This window comes from Carassius gibelio, chromosome B20, assembly GCF_023724105.1.
Source record: "Carassius gibelio isolate Cgi1373 ecotype wild population from Czech Republic chromosome B20, carGib1.2-hapl.c, whole genome shotgun sequence".
Lineage (NCBI taxonomy): Eukaryota > Metazoa > Chordata > Actinopteri > Cypriniformes > Cyprinidae > Carassius > Carassius gibelio.
Genome location: NC_068415.1, coordinates 24,619,341 through 24,637,893, shown reverse-complemented (window position 1 = coordinate 24,637,893; position 18,553 = coordinate 24,619,341). Strand labels below are relative to the sequence as shown.

Below are 18,553 nucleotides of genomic sequence, written 5' to 3'. Positions count from 1 at the left end.
AAATTTAGAAGTTAAGAAATGTGTATAAATGATGTCTATGGATTCACACAAAAGTTCATCTAATGGTGTTTGTGGGTGTGTGTGTGTGTGTGCGCGCGTGTGTGTGCGTGTGTGTATTCTTTTTCTTTTCTTTTATGCCATATTATATAGATGAAGTGTCTTGGAGTGCCATGTAAACCTATAAATATTGATCAAGACTGTGCCAATCATTTGGTTAGCTAGGAGGACACCTTGACAGGCTTCAGTAAAGTTAATAAAGTGAAATGCTGTTATTCACCTTCAATACTGATAAGACATACTAATAAAAAAAGAAAACTATTTGAAAATCTGGAATCTGAGGGAGCAAAAAAATATTGAGAAATATTGAGAAAATCATCTTTAAAGTTGTTCAAATGAATTTCTTAGCAATGCATATTACTAATCAAAAATTAAGTTTTCATATATTTATGGAAGGAAATTTACTAAATATCTTCATGGAACATGATCTTTACTTAATATCCTAATGATTTTTGGCATAAAAGAGAAATGTATAATTGTGACTCATACAGTGTATTGTTGTCTATTGCTACACCTGTGCTACTGATGACTGCTTCTGTGCTGCAGGACACTGTTATGTAGTTTTGTTGAAGGAAATGTTCATAATAAATCGCATGCTTATAATAATAAGCAGAAATAAGCTTATATAATTGCTTTCATTTGATTAGACACATAGACACAATCAATATAGCCTTATACATATATTTACATTTGTCAATATCTTAAAGCTTCTGTCATTGGCAGGTTTAAATGATTAGTAGATGTTTAGACCCGCTGTGAACAGTAGCGATGTGAAGAGAGAAGCGTGTCCTCGTCTCCATGACTCCAGCCTCAGCAGCTGATGAGAGGAGCCCAGCCCTCCGCTGCTCTCGGGCTTCAGCTCACACACACACTCGAGGAGGATGGAGCTGTCAGAGGCTCTGCTCAGGTGTGTGCGGGACATTCATAGACACACACCTGATCGAGCAGCTCGCCAGGTCTCTCTCCCACTGGACATGGATATTTGATTGACCTTACAGAAGTGCGTGGACGCTTGAGATGCAGGTCAGTCAAAGTTTATTCGCCTCGGTAAACCGATTCTGGATTGCATTTTTTTTATTTGTCGATTGCATTTAAAGAAAGAGGGTTAAAACAAGCGTCGAAGCATAAACTTTATGAGAAATGATCGATAGTCTCGGTTTATAAGCTGACTTTTCACAGTGATTCTAGACAGAAAACGGGTTTTGAACACTTTTCTGACCCATGTGATGTAATTACTCGACGGGAGAGAGTCTAGAAGAGCTCGTGAAGCTCGAGTTAAAGGAAGTTCCTCGGGTTTGTGTTGTGATCCTGACACACGCACGCTTTCGACAGGGAAAGATGCTCAGAAGAGAGAGATCATATTATCATACACGACGAGCAGAACCTGAGAGGAAACATCCTCCTCACAGCTGTCTCTACTGACACAATCAACAGATTCTGCCTCAATTCGGGGTTTTAGCTGAATTAACTGCTGACTTTCTCATAAATACTACAGCTCAGTTTGTTAATGCTGTTTGATCAACAGCCAAATCTAATAACCAACAGTTGCCAGTTTGACTGTTCTTAAATGTTAGATATATTGCATTTTCATTCTCCTTCTTCGAAAAGATGTTGATCATGCCACCATTTGTGGTTTTGTATTGGTTTCAAAAGTTACAGCTATTTAAGGAAGTATCATTAAAACAGGTGCATAGAATTGACCATGCTAAACAAACTTGTACAAAATATTGAGGATGTAAATACCATAATGCGGATCCTGCGGTGCTGCACTTTTCTTAGAGCTTTGGGGGAAAGGTATGATGTTTTTGTGATCCTGTGCTGTTATCAGACATCAGTGCTGTCATGGCGATATGTTCCTGCAGATATTCATCAGTCACATGATGTTAATGACTGAAAATCGTTAAAGATGCACATTTGTAACTGTGTGCCTGTGTGATTCCTGGATCTTCTCCACACACACACAGAAACAGGTGTAGGAAGGTTTGTGCTGGTCTGAAGTTTCTTCAGCTACACCTCTGCTCTTTTCAGTCTGATCTGGACCATATAAACAGCTCATTTCAGCTCTGATTGATTCATGAGTCTGTTACAATGTGATGCAGCTTTCTGAAGAGGCTGTTAGTGAAGGATGTGAGCACAGTCATCAGACAGATGATCTCTAAAACACTTAAATTCCCTCAACTAGAACGCCATTATGAAATAACACAAAATACACAAACATTGAAATAGGCTTTGAGTACAATTAATATGCATCAGCCTAGTCAAAGTTTAGATGTAATATTAAGTAGCAATTATTATACAATAAACAGGATGTGTTCTCTCAGGTGTGAGATCAAAACCCTGTAATAACTCTGAACACAAAAACCAGAGATGCATTAGTATTATAAAAACCTGTTCTCAAATCTGGGTTCTCTTATATCAGACTCTTTAATTTAATGAGTAAATAAAGTTATTTAAAATACTGTTGGCTATTATAAATCAAATGAAACCAATATCAACAAAATCCATAGATTGATTTTTGTCATAAATTATGTTAATTATGCACAGCCAATAGAAGTAGGAATTTATTTTATTATTCAACATTCATTTTTTGGTTTTCATACGCTCATTAATTTAGATTTCAATTATTATGTGCAAGCATAACTTTAAAGTCATCTTGTGCTTCAGTAAGGTATCTCTGACTAAAACATTAAAGTTTGTGAGACTTCTCACATCATGTATACAGTGTAGGGCAAAAACACATAAACGAAGGTCTACATTTCAGTGCCTTTCCATATTAAACCAGTTAAATGTGCGCTCATTTAATTAACAGTGTTTAACTAGAACAGTGTTGATCTGGATAGTGTCAGCTGAGATTGTGACTCCTGATGTCATTGTGATCTATAAACCCTCGCTTTCAAATTCATCCTGCTTGTCGTGTCTTTTCAGGTTACAGTGTCGTACTGCTGATTCACACACAATCAAATACTAAATCCTCTGCTCACTTCAATTTAATGCAAATCTGGTCTTAGTTGTAGTCCAGAGATTGAGGTTTGTTTATCAGTGAAGTTTGTCAAGTTTGTCCGCCCACATGCTGTTTTGCTGCCCTGCGGTCAGTCTGTGTCCAGATCCTGAGCTGTAGTTCTGCCTGATTGCAGATCATCTTTTCAATCAAGAAAATCAATGCAGTCATACTTTGACCTCTTACACACAGAGAGAAAGAAACACAGGCTTCACACCCTGAATGAGGCCACGGGGAGCACGGCGACAGCTAGAGCCGTACATTAGTGGATGACCTGCTCAAAATTCATCCAGTGCGGCTTTTATATTTTCACATTGCAAAGATAATGGAAGAAACCTGTAAAGTGCATGAAGCAAATCTAACAAGTGAGGGGTTTGTTACACCGCTTGATGGAGCGCTGCAGAACTGGAGAGAGCTTCTCAAAAGCATCGTTAACAAACTGTGGTTTCACGTTCTGTCATTACTGTCATCCTGTCATGTTACTACCAAACACTTGGTCAGTTGTTCAAAAGTCAAGTCACCATTATTTAGCACTTTTTACAATACAGATTGTGAACAGTATTACACAGAAGTCAGTCTCCTCTGGCCCAATGAGACCAGCTGTTTCAATCTGGAAGCACCTCTTTTAAGAGCTTAGATGGTATAGGGTCTAACATACATGTTGTTGGTTTAGATGATTTAACAAGTTTATACAATTCTTCCTCTCCTATAGTAGAGAATGAGTGGAACTGTTCCTCAGGGGGTCTATAGTGCACTGTCTGATGTGATACTGTAGCTGACGGCTGAATGGTTGCAATTTTATCTCTAATAGTATATATATTTTTATTTATTTAGCTACTGTATTGAATAAATACCTGGGGTTGTGTTTGCAGCAGTGGTCAATCAGTGAGTTATGTGTAATAAACACAGTCTGAATAGAAGCATGTTTGTTGGTGCAGGATGTTTTCTTGCACACAGATGTGGCCAGAAATATTGGCACCCTTGCATTTTTTTTTTCCTCACAATATTCTGCATTAAAGCATTTAGTCTCTGTGATTCTTCTTGTTTGTTTGTTTGTTTTTGATTGATACACAGTTTTTTTATGTTTTCTATGTGAATATCTGTTAGAGTGTAATTTATTTCTGTGATGCGCAGTCTTCAGTGTCACATAATCTTCAGATGGATGCATTAATAATCAAAAGTGACAGTAAAGATATTTATAATGTTTGAACAGATTTCATTTTCAAACAAAAGCTGTTCTATTGAACAATTCACACAAAAATTAGAATAGGGAATCGATAAATGTACGTATTTGTAAATGTAATGTAAATGTGTCTGTAAATGTAAAGGTAAATCAGGAAATGAACAGAAAGGATACTGACAGAACCATTCTCATCCAAACTCAACGGGGGGCTAGAGAGCACCCGTTCTGCAGCGGTGGACATATCTGGTGATTTCTTAAATCAGAGGCGTTAGAATCCATCACCACTGAAATTAGTTTTTGTTCTGGTATTGTGTTCAGCACAAGTGTTGATGTGTTGTGCAGTGTAGACAGCTTTATTGATAATAAAGTATCTTTGTGAGATCATGATGAACTGAAATAAGTGACAGCTTATTAGTGATTATGAATGGAGCGCTCTTTGTGCCATAGCAATGGATGCCAATATATATACACTGGGTACGGAAAGTATTCAGACCCCCTTAAACTTTTCACTCTTTGTTATATTGCAGCCATTTGCTAAAATCATTTAAGTTCATTTTTATTCCTCATTAATGTACACACAGCACCCCAAATTGACAGAAAAACACAGAATTGTTAAAATTTTTGCGGATTGATTAAAAAAGAAAAACCGAAATATCACATGGTCCTTTGCTCAGTATTTAGCAGAAGCACCCTTTTGATCTAATACAGCCATGAGTCTTTTTGGGAAAGATGCTTCAAGTTTCTCACTCCTGGATTTGGGGATCCTCTACCATTCCTCCTTCAGATCCTCTCCAGTTCTGTCAGGTTGGACGGTAAACGTTGGTGGACAGCCATTTTCAGGTCTCTCCAGAGATGCTCAATTGTTGTTGTGAAGCCACTCCTTCATTATTTTAGCAGTGTGCTAAGGGTCATTGTCTTGTTTGAAGGTGAACCTTCGGCCAGTCTGAGGTCCTGAGCACTCTGGAGAAGGTGTTCGTCCAGGATATCCCTGTACTTGGCCTCATTCATCTTTCCCTCGATTGTAACCAGTCGTCCTGTCCCTGCAGCTGATAAACACCCTCACACATGATGCTGCCTCCACCATGCTTCACTGTTGGGATGTATTGGACAGGTGATGAGCAGTGCCTGGTTCTATCCAAAAAGTTCTATCTCGGTCTCATCAGAGCAGAGAGTCCTTCAGGTGTTTTTTAGCAAGCTCCATGTGGGCTTTCATGTGTCTCGCACTGAGGAGAGGCTTCCGTCCGGTCACTCTGCCAGAAAGCCCCGGCTGGTGGAGGGCTGCAGTGATGGTGGACTCTCTATAACTTTCTCCCACCTCCCGATTGCATCTCTGGAGCTCAGACACAGTGATCTTTGGGTTCTTCTTGACCTCTCTCACCAAGGCTTTTCTCCCCTGATAGCTCAGTTTGGCCGGACGGCCAGCTCTAGGAAGGGTTCTGGTCATCCCAAACGTCTTCATTTAAGGATTAATGAGGCCACTGTGCTCTTAGGAACCTTAAGTGCGGCTGAAATGTTTTTGTAACCTTGACCAGATCTGACCCTTGACACAATTCTGTCTCTTGAGCTCTGGGGCTGATGTGTGTACATTAATGAGGAAATAAATTAACTTTATGATTTTAGAAAATGGCTGCAATATAACAAAGAGTTACTTTCTGTACCCAGTGTAGATAGATAGATAGATAGATAGAAACAAAGAGATGGTGTGCCTTCCTAGAAAGCTGTAATTTGCTCTCATCTGTCCTCAGCACATTATCCCAGAAGGATTTTGGCATGTTCAGGTGTTTATTAAATTGCAGTGGGTCCTCCTGTCATTGAGCAGGCGCTGGACGCTGTGGGTTCAACCTGAGGCAGCTTGTGTTTGAAGGTCAGCACAATCTATCTCCACCATCCAGATCATCCTCTGCTTTCCCTCAGGTTTCTCTCGTGGCCTCGTCCAGCGAGGTCAGCTATGTGCTGTGTGCCTCAAACATCCTGAGAACATTCTGTACGCTGGAAACAGGAGCATGGCTGTCTCTGGAGATGTGCTTGTCCAAGCTTGACTATGAACTTGATCAGATGATGCTCTGCTCTTCTTTCTTCTGTCCTTGCTGTCGCTGCAGTGCGTTCCTAACAGCAGACCGAGTCATCTCCTCTGCTCAAGTAGCTGAATACATTACTCACCACGGGACAGATTCATTGAAGGATTGAAACCTAACTACTTTCACTACTTCAGGTTATTAAATTATTCAGAATGTTTTATGAATCACCTGCACACTTAAGATATATTTGTGAATAAGGTTCCATTAGTTAATGTTAGTTAACTACTTCCGTTAACATGAACTAAGCAAGAACAATCCTTCTACAGCATTTATAAGTCTTAGTTCATGTTAATTTCAACATTTACTAATGCATTATTTAAATCCAAAGTTGTGCTTGTTAACATTAGTTAATGCACTGTGAATTACCATGAACTAACAATATAACTGTATTTTCATTAACTAACATTAACGAAGATGAATAAATACAGTAATAAATGTATTATTCATTGTTTGTTCATGTTAATTAATACATTAACTAACATTAACTAATGGAACCTTATTCTAAAGTGTTACCTATTCTTTTATTTCAGCAATGTTGCATTATTTGGGGAAAAGTGCAATGTGTTTTATTTAATTCAGTTACTGCTTAAAAATTACTATTCTGCCGTGTTTAAATGAACTCAAAATTTGTTGGAAATTAAAACCATGCACAGAATGACAATACAGGCAACATAATCAAAAGGTTCAAAAGTATTAACCCAGAAATTGACCAAAAAGACGACAAAAAAAGCAGAAAAGAATGGCTAGTAGTTACTGTTTTTATCGATTGCTAAATGACAGTGAGCACAACTGGAGTCAGATGTGCAAAACTCTAACTACAGTCTACACATCAGCGGTTCATGTGGGCCAAACTCTAGCTCGTTTTTCATTGCTTGAATACAGTTTTCAAAACTCTACACACTCATCCCATGACTTTAACCACAACCTTCACAACATTGTAGATTTACAGCACTTTGTTCATATGCTAACACACTGCTGTCAAAACTGTGAAGCACACATTCAAAACAGAAGAGATTTCAAACACTGTTGATTGCAAATTCAGGATTAGCCCTGAAAATTATTTGTACCAATTACAGTATGTACTTTTAGTTTCTTTTTTTTCTCAATACTGTAATTATGTAAATTACTACAGACTATTGAAGCAAACTGCTAATTTTCATTTACCTTAAAGAATTGTTATGTTCTAAAAATGTAAATAAATCATGTGAAAGAATGTCACTCTTTTCTTTGAAGAAAATGTTACTTTGTATGTCACTGAAATTGTTCAAACTGTAAAGATGAAGAGTTAGTATTTTCTGTATTGGTGTTTGATGCTAGCGTTTTTCCTCTCAGTGTGTTCTGAGTGACGGTGTGTGTTATCTCAGCGAGGGTTGTGTGTAGTGTTTGGCTGCACTGAGCCTGTTTTGAGCCGTGTGTTAAGAGTTGTGTTGCTTGGAATGAGTTTTGCAGGTGATGTGAACTGTTTAGCTCAGGTGACTGTTGCTAGTGCAGACTGTAGTTAGAGTTTTGCACATGTAGCTCCAGTTGTGCTCACTGTCGTTTAGCAATCAAAAAAAAAACTTATAAAGTACAACAAAATCACTTTTGAAAAGGTAAATATTGCATACTTTTTGTTCATTTTATCTTCTGCCAGTGGACACACTAGTAACACTACATCTGGACCATCAGTGACTGACTGAAAGACTGTAATAATCACCCTGATTCTGGATTGAGTTTCTGCTCAGCACTCGAGTCATCGTGAGAGAAAACCCTCTCAGTTTCAAAAATCTCTTTTATAAAATAGTTTTCTTATATTTTTCACACACTGTAAAAAGTGGTGACATGCACTAATGTTAAGAGCTAGATGATTCAGTAATGTCAGTTCATATAGATATTAGGTTAACATTTGTTCAGTTCTCCTGTCATAAGAGCTGCAAACATCAGCTTGCGTTTGAGCTTGTGTGTGTGTGTGTGTGTGTGTGTGTGTGTGTGTGTGTGTGTGTTTGCATGCATGCGCGTGCATGTGTGTGTGTATGCTTTCTTTCACATCCACTTCCCAGCACTCTGTTGGGTAACTGATTATGAACGATTATCAAATCAAACTGGCCAGATTCTTCAACCCATAATTTGGGTTGAATTATTAACACAGCATTTTTATAGTGCACTGTTTGCACACAAAACTTTTGCATATTATGCCTTTCAATGTGTATAACAGACATTTCTCTGCTCAATTATGTGGGTTTATTTTGAGCGGACACTTCTATAAACTCATATTTAAATAAGGTTTTTATAATAAATGAAAGTAAGTCATTAAATGCATGTGCGTCATACGTGATGCACACATTCACATGACCTGCTGTAACACACACATCTAGAGAGCACACACTCCCGTCTCGCCTCTGTAACACACAGAGATGCTAGTCTCTTCTGAACTGTAACACAACTCGGTGTATTTGATTAATGTGCTGTGCTTTCAGAAACAGGCTTGGAAACACGTTAATCTGATGGTACGTTCATCTGCTAATCAGGCTGTACATTAAAGAGCTCTTGTGTTTTTAAAGTCGTTTACATGTCTGTCTAGTGGTTTAATATGCTTGATAAGACAAATCATGTGCAAATTCATCAGTCAACATCACTTAAACCATCACAAACTTGTAACCCCTGCAGGATGAGGCTTTTCAATTCATGTGATTTTATTAACAAAGTTCGGGAGGAGCACGATCCGATAATCATCCAGTTTGGCACAGGTGCATCTCGTTTAGCTAATCATCTTAACTAGCACACAAGCGTATATATATCCAGTCTTCCTACCTCCTGTCCCACGACAGTTTTTCGGCATCCCTCCTCCACCCCAACTCCTCACTTCTAATCTATTTATCCCAAATTGGGGATAGGGGGAGTTATTTGGGTTCGGCTATGCTCCGGGCCCGGACCCCTCCCCCAGGACAGCACAAAAAAATATGCCTACTATTCGCCTTCAGATTATATGTAAGGGTGAACTCGTGAAATATCATCAGCACATCACAGGAATATGGTTTGTGAAACTTAAGCAACACAGAATTAGCTTTTTGACATCATAGTCAAGCCAAAGGATAGGAAGATAGAAATGCATGACCATTCTGATACGTGGACTTGTAGATGATGCAGTATTACTCTTTACAATCAGTTTCTGGTTCAGACATACAGTGAGTCCAATAATGCCATTGTGTAGTGTTTCCTGAGTGAACGTGGAGCAGGTGTGTGATTGGTTTTGAGGAAGGGACTGATTTAATGAAGTAATAGAGTAGAGTTGAATTAAAGCAATTTAAAGACAAAAAAACATTTAAGTAGTTTTTATAAATCAATGTTTTTTTTAGGGATAAAAGGAGTGACTGCAGGGGGAACATTTGTTGTATGTGATATGTATTTTTCCCAAACGCACTCTTGGACTTTATCGCAGCAGGTTTTTATCAGGTCACCCGAGCGATTGAGGTTATACAGCTGTCACAGCAGAACATTACAGCAAGGAGCCGACAACCTGATAAATGTTTCTAGCAGCACTTCTGGGCTTTTGGGAGGCTGTTTTTGCAGATCGCTCTTCAGGACCCCCAGGTGGACACTGACTTTATGCTCTTTCCAAGACCAAGGTGTGTGTGTGTGTGTGTGTGTGTGAGAGAGAGAGAGAGAGGATGAGCTCAAGGACAGACTCATGCTAGATCACCTTGAAGTGGAGCTCAGTGCTTGGTTTGGTTCTGAGTTTTGATTCATGTTTATAATGCACGCTTATGTATTTTGATCAGTTTGTCATGTTTGCATTGTTAACGGTTGTTTTGACTATCCAAAGCTCTTTGAGAAGCTACTTTGACAGGCGTTTAGAGTAAGACTTCACAGTGAAAGTCCTCATAGAGAATGTATGATGGATGTCATACTGTGTCATACATATGTCATGCTGTGTGGAGAGTTCAGGCAATGCTTCAGTAGAGTATATGCTAGGAACCATTCTACACAATCTCTGATTTCAATCTAAATGCGTTTGAAATTGGAGCAGAAAAGCAGACAGACAGCTGTTGTAGTCCAGGCTGAGCACTGATGAGTGTAAATACGCTGGTCTCATGTCAGCACACACACAGTGTTTGGAGGGAAACATTTAAGCATTCTGTGTAAAACTTGTAATAATTGAATTTAGATTATGTAAATTAAAAAAATGTTATGTTTAATTAACAGCTCTGCAAATTGTTATAATAATTAATGATTTACATCAGTAAATTGTTCAGTAGATTGATATTTTTAACCCTCAAGCTGCTGGTAGGCCCATGTTAAAACATTAACATTTAAATCAACATCTGGAGCCCAGCTATTGCTTAAGTCTTCTTAATTGTAATGAATGTGCACTTTTAAAAACTGTAATTACAGATCATGTAATATTAATTAAATAAGAGCCACTTAAGTGCCCTCAAAGAGACACAGTTTCATGATTGTTTCTAACACACTTAAGCAGTCTTTATACTTTCAAAAAAATGTCAAAATAGAAGTTTTACTTTACTGTTTTTTTTACATGCTTTTAATAATCTTTTGTTATGCTTTAAAGAAGTACACTTATTTTGATGTGTTGATTAACATAATAGAGCACATATGAGTAACTTTATGAGTATTTTAAGTGCAGTGTGTTGATATTATATTTAAAGTTAGTGTACAGGTCCTTCTAAAAAAATTAGCATATTGTGATAAAGTTCATTATTTTCCATAATGTAATGATAAAAATTAAACTTTCATATATTTTAGACTCATTGCACACCAACTGAAATATTTCAGGTCTTTTATTGTTTTAATACTGATGATTTTGGCATACAGCTCATGAAAACCCAAAATTCCTATCTCAAAAAATTAGCATATTTCATCCGACCAATAAAAAAAAAGTGTTTTTAATACAAAAAAAGTCAAGCTTCAAATAATTATGTTCAGTTATGCACTCAATACTTGGTCGGGAATCCTTTTGCAGAAATGACTGCTTCAATGCGGCGTGTCATGGAGGCAATCAACCTGGGGCACTGCTGAGGTGTTATGGAGGCCCAGGATGCTTCGATAGCGGCCTTAAGCTCATCCAGAGTGTTGGGTCTTGTGTCTCTCAACTTTCTCTTCACAATATCCCACAGATTCTCTATGGGGTTCAGGTCAGGAGAGTTGGTAGCCAATTGAGCACAGTAATACTATGGTCAGTAAACCATTTACCAGTGGTTTTGGCACTGTGAGCAGGTGCCAGGTCGTGCTGAAAAACTAAATCTTCATCTCCATAAAGCTTTTCAGCAGATGGAAGCATGAAGTGCTCCAAAATCTCCTGATAGCTAGCTGCATTGACCCTGCCCTTGATAAAACACAGTGGACCAACACCAGCAGCTGACATGGCACCCCAGACCATCACTGACTGTGGGTACTTGACACTGGACTTCAGGCATTTTGGCATTTCCTTCTCCCCAGTCTTCCTCCAGACTCTGGCACCTTGATTTCCGAATGACATGCAAAATTTGCTTTCATCCGAAAAAAGTACTTTGGACACTGAGCAACAGTCCAGTGCTGCTCTCTGTAGCCCATGTCCTGCACACGCCTGTGCACGGTGGCTCTGGATGTTTCTACTCCAGACTCAGTCCACTGCTTCCGCAGGTCCCCCAAGGTCTGGAATCGGTCCTTCTCCACAATCTTCCTCAGGGTCCGGTCACCTCTTCTCGTTGTGCAGCGTTTTTTGCCACACTTTTTCCTTCCCACTGAGGTGCCTTGATACAGCACTCTGGGAACAGCCTATTCGTTCAGAAATTTCTTTCTGTGTCTTACCCTCTCGCTTGAGGGTGTCAATGATGGCCTTCTGGACAGCAGTCAGGTCAGTCTTACCCATGATTGCGGTTTTGAGTAATGAACCAGGCTGGGAGTTTTTAAAAGCCTCAGGAATCTTTTGCAGGTGTTTAGAGTTAATTAGTTGATTCAGATGTTTAAGGTTAATATTTAATATTAAAACAATAAAAGACCTGAAATATTTCAGTTGGTGTGCAATGAATCTAAAATATATGAAAGTTTAATTTTTATCATTACATTATGGAAAATAATAAACTTTTATCACAATATGCTAATTTTATGAGAAGGACCTGTATATTTTAAAAGGAACATCATCATTACGAATGTGTTATATTTAAATACATGATATACAAGTTTCAATAGAAATGACATGTTTTAGTTCATTAGAAACACTTGTCAGTACATTCAGCTTCACTCTGTATTTCAACAGAAGACATTGTGAAATTACATATAAAGATGGACTTAAATCTAATTTAAATAATGTTTAGTAATGCACTTTAAAATCCATACTCTTTTAAAAATGATGCTTAAGAAAAAGTTTATCAGAGATGTGACAGGTTATTATGACACATTTAATAATAACACATTTAGACATGATGATGTGTTTCCTCAGACGTCTTTCCAGCTGTCCAGCTCTCCTTCAGTTATGGCCTTAAAAAGACTCTCAGTCAGCACACACACACATACACACACACATTCACACACACACACACACACACCAGGGTTGTTTCTGTCGAGTCTCGCTGAGAAACTTGCTGGGAAATCTGGTTGTTTATTATATTTCAAACACACATCTAAGGGAAACCGTGCTGTGCTGCTGATGAAACTGTGTCCAGATCTTATTGATTTCTGATTTCTGATTTCTGATGGACCCTCGTCTCTCAGTAAGCAGACATACTGTATGCTGTAGAGACCAGTCCTTCAGCATGTGTGTCTTGACTCAGGTCAGAGGTGCTGATGACTCATGAACCATCCTGTATGTGCTAGTAGACCTCATCTGCTTTCAGAAAGCATCTTGGACAGTCATTCAGAAATACCTGGGTGTTTTTTTACATGTTTTAGAGTAGGTTTTATTTTTTTAGAAGCTGTTAATGTAATATTATATTTGTGACAGCTCAGGATAGTCATTAGGGCCTGTTTACACCTGCTCACTTCATGCTTTTCATGATTTAATGCTGACATAAATGCTTCTCCTAAAAATAATCTTCACATGAATGAAAGAAACAGATACGCGTTGCATCTTATTGATCATCGGCTAATTGCATGCCGCATTAGCGCTGTCATAGCCATCTTATGTCCTATAACACACTCTCACACGTTATTATTTTAACGTGCTTATTTTAAGTGCTTATGGTTCCAGAGTTATGATCCAAAGACACAAACTGCCTCAGTGTTGGACAGATGTGTGTCTGTGTGAGCAGGGCATGATTGGGATATATTTGTGGGGCATGAGAAGAAGAAGAAGAAGAAGGTCAGCACCAGCACAGTAGGGTTCCAGCTTCGTCAGTGCCTGCTCCTAATTAAAGGGAACGCTGACATGGTAACTAAAACAAGTCAAGGCTAACTTTCTGTATGATCTTGTATCTAAACTCGCATCTTGAGGACTCTGCTGGAGGACGCTGAGAATACTGTGCTGACTAGATGCCTATAATTACTTGTAATTGCCTCCTCTAGTACACCTCAAATAGACTGTGGACACATAAACTGAGATCCAGACCCAAGCCCGGTTTAGCTGGACTCATTTACATACATTTACATTCCATTGGCATGGCTAGCCAATCAGAAGCCTGTGACGGCAAATGGACCGTAATCATGCCAATCTGATGGGCTTTCAGATGGAATTGTATCCAGACTTGAGCACTCAGTGGCTCTCATTATCCTGGCACACTTCCTCCTGCAGCGGTGCAGTGTGTGCACGAGGCAGCTGTGTGTGTCCCGAGCTCACTCTGACCCCAGCGCAGGTCTCTGTGAAGGGCCATTAATGTGTGCTTCAGATGAAATCATGATGAAACACAGATCAGATCAAAGATCAGTGGGCTGGAGAAGCTGCTTGTTTAGTCAGAGGTACACAAGACATTCTTCATTACGGTTCTGTTATCATTTCTGTTCGTTTCTCTTCAGTGAATTTCTCAAGAATGTTCCCTCAAAAAATAAATGTGATGCATATTTGTGGATCATGCATAAATGAAAGAGGTCAGATTTCTGTAATAGTAATGTGTTTTATATGCACAGTAGCACACAAATGTACATATCTGTCATCAACAAATCTAAATTGTTTTAATCTCATCCATTTGAACTAATTGAATATTGCTTGATCCACATCACCTCATGCTCATTTATTTAACTTATACATGTACATGTAATTCAGTTCACAATAAACAGATTCATGCTGATCCTAGGCGATTTAAATACATAAATACATTTTGAAAAATAATGTTTAATCAAATTAAATATGTACTTTAATAGTAATCCTAAGTTTATTAGCAAGTTTGCTTGCATTAAAATGGTGTGATCCAAATGGATTGTAATTTTATTTAAATTTTCTAAATATTTTTGAATTTTCGCAGTGATTATTGACAGATAATCTTCCACGTAAAACAAATGCTTAAATCATGCATCTTATAACAGAGGTATATTTTTTATTTATATCTATATATAGTAAATAAACCTTATTTTTTAAAATATATAGCTGTATTTGTTTTACAGTTTTCAGAATCATTACATTTGTAACATTGAAGAATAAATGTATGAGGTGTATTTGGCGGAAATGTTTTGCCTCAAGAATCAGTGTCAGTTTATTTTGTCATCTTCAAAGTCAAGTTAAAAGCACTAAATGTGTCTCTTTTCTACAGCACATCCAGTCCCCGATGCCTTCACTTGAGTCATGTTATCTCATCACACAGAGTACTATGCAGTAAACGGTCACTGAAGACACCTCCTGACACTGGGTGTTTCTGAAGGGGTTATTTCCTGCACCCCTCAGACCCTCAGGATCCGTGTGTTGGGGAAGAGAGTCCTGCTCATCAATCTGAACGGTTTCTCATGACACCGGTCCTGAACCGGCCCTCCCCGAGTCTAAATCCATCAAGCCGAGTTCTGCGGTGACAGGAGGAGATTTAGTGCCGTGCCATCCGTGAAGATGACCGCTCTGCTGAGAAGCTTGGCAGTATAAAGCGCTGCGGCCAGCATATCGTCTGCCATGTGTAATCCAATATAGCCACTGCTGCATAATTCATGCATCTCCAGTGGTCTGCGCACCTGGCCCTAATTCATGATGTGTAGAGATCCACCGGCCGTGTGCTGATCATACGCAGCGCTCTGATCCTCCAGAGGAGTAATCTCCCGTAAATACAGCTCTGAATAATCAGTGCGCCCACAGCTGATGTGTCAATCGAGGGCTGTGTCTGTGCTCGTTTAGTCATGCTGCTGCAGGAAATAAGCAGCATTATAATACACATGTATCTGCTGATGTCTGTTATTAGAGCTCGGCTCTGTCTCTGCCTCAGAATGAGATGCGTCCCGAAGCTCAGACTGCTGAGGGGTAGAGATGATGAGTTCATGAGCAGCATTTCTGGTTGAAGGGACACAGCTTTGGTGACAACTAGGCCATTTATTTCACTACCAAAACACGTGTTTTTATCTAGAAATGACTAGCAGTTGTTTAAATACAAACTGACCAGCGTCCATAACTTTCAGACGGCATTCGTGGAAATGATCGCACAGGATTGTGGGATACCATAGACATCAAAGGAAACAGATTTGATGCCTCCACTAATCAATCAGGATAGTTAATTAAAACCATAAAAACATCTTTGTTACTTGACATGTTTTTCATCAGAAATATAATAAGATATAATTCAAATATCACTATTTTGTTTCAGCCCGTTGCCAAGGTAGATTTTTAAAACAATAACTTCAAACGTTCAAAAGAAAAAACTAAAGCTGAAATAAAAATTGTTTAGACATAAAAAACATGAGCAAATTACTAAAACTTATATTATTGCTTAGAACTGAATAAAATGGAAAATATACAAATACAAACTAATTCAAAATATAACTGTAAGAATTAAAGTTTTATCTAAAATTTGTTATCATGGTGCACTTCACGACTCATTTAACTTACTGAAAATGACTGAAACTGTAAAAACACGGACAGATGGTTCATTATGCTTGTATTATATTGAGTTAATGTGAACTAACATCCCACATCAGGAAGTTACACCAAGCATGAGCGTGTGGCTCTTCCTCACACATTTAAATCAGGGGTCCTCAACTCTGGCCCTCGAGGTCCAGTTTCCTGCTGAATTTAGCTACAACCTCGATCAAACTCAATAGTTGGAGCTAAACTCTGCAGGAAAGTGGATCTTGAGGGTCAGAGATTAGATGAATATAAGTAGTGCTGTCAAAATTAGCACACTAATGCAGGCGATTCATTTTTTCAGCTTAACGTGTTACAGTTGTTTAATGCTGTTAACAGAGGGGTGGAGCTAGGGCTGGCCACCCAGCTCAAAACTGCTGCTTCTCTCTCTTAGTTGCAGAACGTCTTTATGAGGACATCAAATGAGAGATGTTTCAGTTGCATGCTTCAACTTCACTTCAGCGCCACACACAAGTCAAATAACACGGAAACGGCTCTTCAGTTGCATGCACAGACACCAACGTGCGCTGTAGCCTGTACTATTTCATATCAAATTGACGAGCATGCATTGCTGTGGTCAGTTAAGGCATGAAGTTACCAAAAAGGCATTTAAGTCTGCTGTAAACTGGGCATGAATGTAATGTGTTATATATGTGCAAAGGTGCATTAAAGGGACACTAAGTAGCAGGGGCGTAGCAAGCTTTTCAAAAGTGTGGGGGATGGATGTGGTTTGTTTATAAACAATAAAAATGATGAACACATTGACAGAGGGGTACAAAATGCAGGGTTTAAAGTTCTCTGGCACTTGGCACTTGGCTGGGAAAAAAATAATCCTACATTTAAAAAAAAACCCCGCAAAATCAGAAAAGGGGAGAAAAAAACGCCCACACAAAGCTTTTTCTCTGGTGGTATAAATAATGTAACAATTTACTGTTTTAAAACATTAAAATAATATACACTTTTATTTCATAGTTCTTCAACAGGTATGCAAACAATATCCCAATAATAGCAATTAGCATTAGTCTAAAAAACGAAATATAATACCGAAAACACTCGACATGTCAACAAAACGATTAACAGAACATCTTCCCAAACACATATCAAGCTTATTTAAAAAACCTCTAAAGCATAAACACTCATTCAAAGTACCTGGAAAAGGGAGATGTAAATAACCATAAGTTCCCGCCTCCTCAGCACGAGCTGACCGATAACACCCCAAGAGAGGCGGGACTTAAGGCAGAACAGCCAATCATCAGCCGATCACACTCAAAGCCGGTGTCATGTTTGAGAGGGAGGGGGGAGGAGGCAGCCGCGGCGAGCGCAGACACAGAGCGGTCAGAGAAACGGAGGAACGACTGTAGTAAGGCGTTTGTGCAAAACTGTGGAAAAACTGCAGAAAATGTGCGGGTGTCGAACCCTCTCACCGGGAAAAGTGTGGGTGTTAAAACCCCCACATCCCCCACGGGTGCGACGCCCCTGCTAAGTAGGAATTACTCCCATCTAGTGGTGAAATTGTATTTTGCATTCAAACTAATTTTGCTCTCCAGCGCCTCGCTTTTTCAAATGTGCGTTGCATCTACGGTAGGCGATATGTACCAAAAAGCTTTGACGGGATGTCTTCTAATAGCACTTCGTCGAGTTTTCCTTCAGGTGAACAGGTGTGTTATTTCAAACAAACTGCAACATGACAACTAACAAACGAATCTTACAGTATGAATTACTGACTGTGGAAAACATGAAATATTGTAATTAGTAGTTATGTCTAATTTATTCGTTATATTTTCTGAATTATATGCATTGTTAGATATAAAAAAAATATTATAATATAGATTGTAACACTGACTTACCTGTCGAGAAGAAAACTGGCCACTTCAGCGTCTCTTTTGAAATCTTTATCCAGCATTAGCTCTTTCCACCTAGAAAAAGCTTCCCCGACATTAACTCTTGTTTTCTGTAATCTACGGTCACATTTCCTTTTACGTTCTATTTTGTACTGTTTTGGCGACGATGTTTTCTTCTCCTGTGGCGCGGCATATGTATGGTCCATAATAAGAATGCAATCCAGACTTTTAAACTTGCCGGTGCAGTTTCAAGCGCCTCTCACTGCTCTGCACCTGCGTTTCTGGCTCTGACCGAAAACGTGCTGTGGAAACGCGTTGGCTTAGTACTTTTTGTCCCTCTCTGCTATTATAGTTTTGCAAGATGGCGGAACTACATGGAAGCCTCCGTCGACCTACCCGTCCCATGTATATAAAGATAATAAATTCTTCATTTACGAGGATTAGTTTAAACATTGG

The 18,553-nt window shown here is 38.9% G+C and overlaps 1 protein-coding gene across 1 annotated transcript in view; it reads left to right on the top strand.

Annotated features, from left to right (window-relative positions):
* The first annotated feature begins 940 nt into the window (after positions 1–940).
* The window catches only part of LOC127983419 (5-hydroxytryptamine receptor 1E-like), a 52,672-nt gene continuing 35,059 nt past the window's right edge, over positions 941–18,553 (top strand). Inside the window, exon 1 of the mRNA XM_052585598.1 lies at positions 941–1,080. The gene's annotated coding sequence lies outside the window, so the exon portion shown is untranslated. The remainder of the gene's footprint in view (positions 1,081–18,553) is intronic.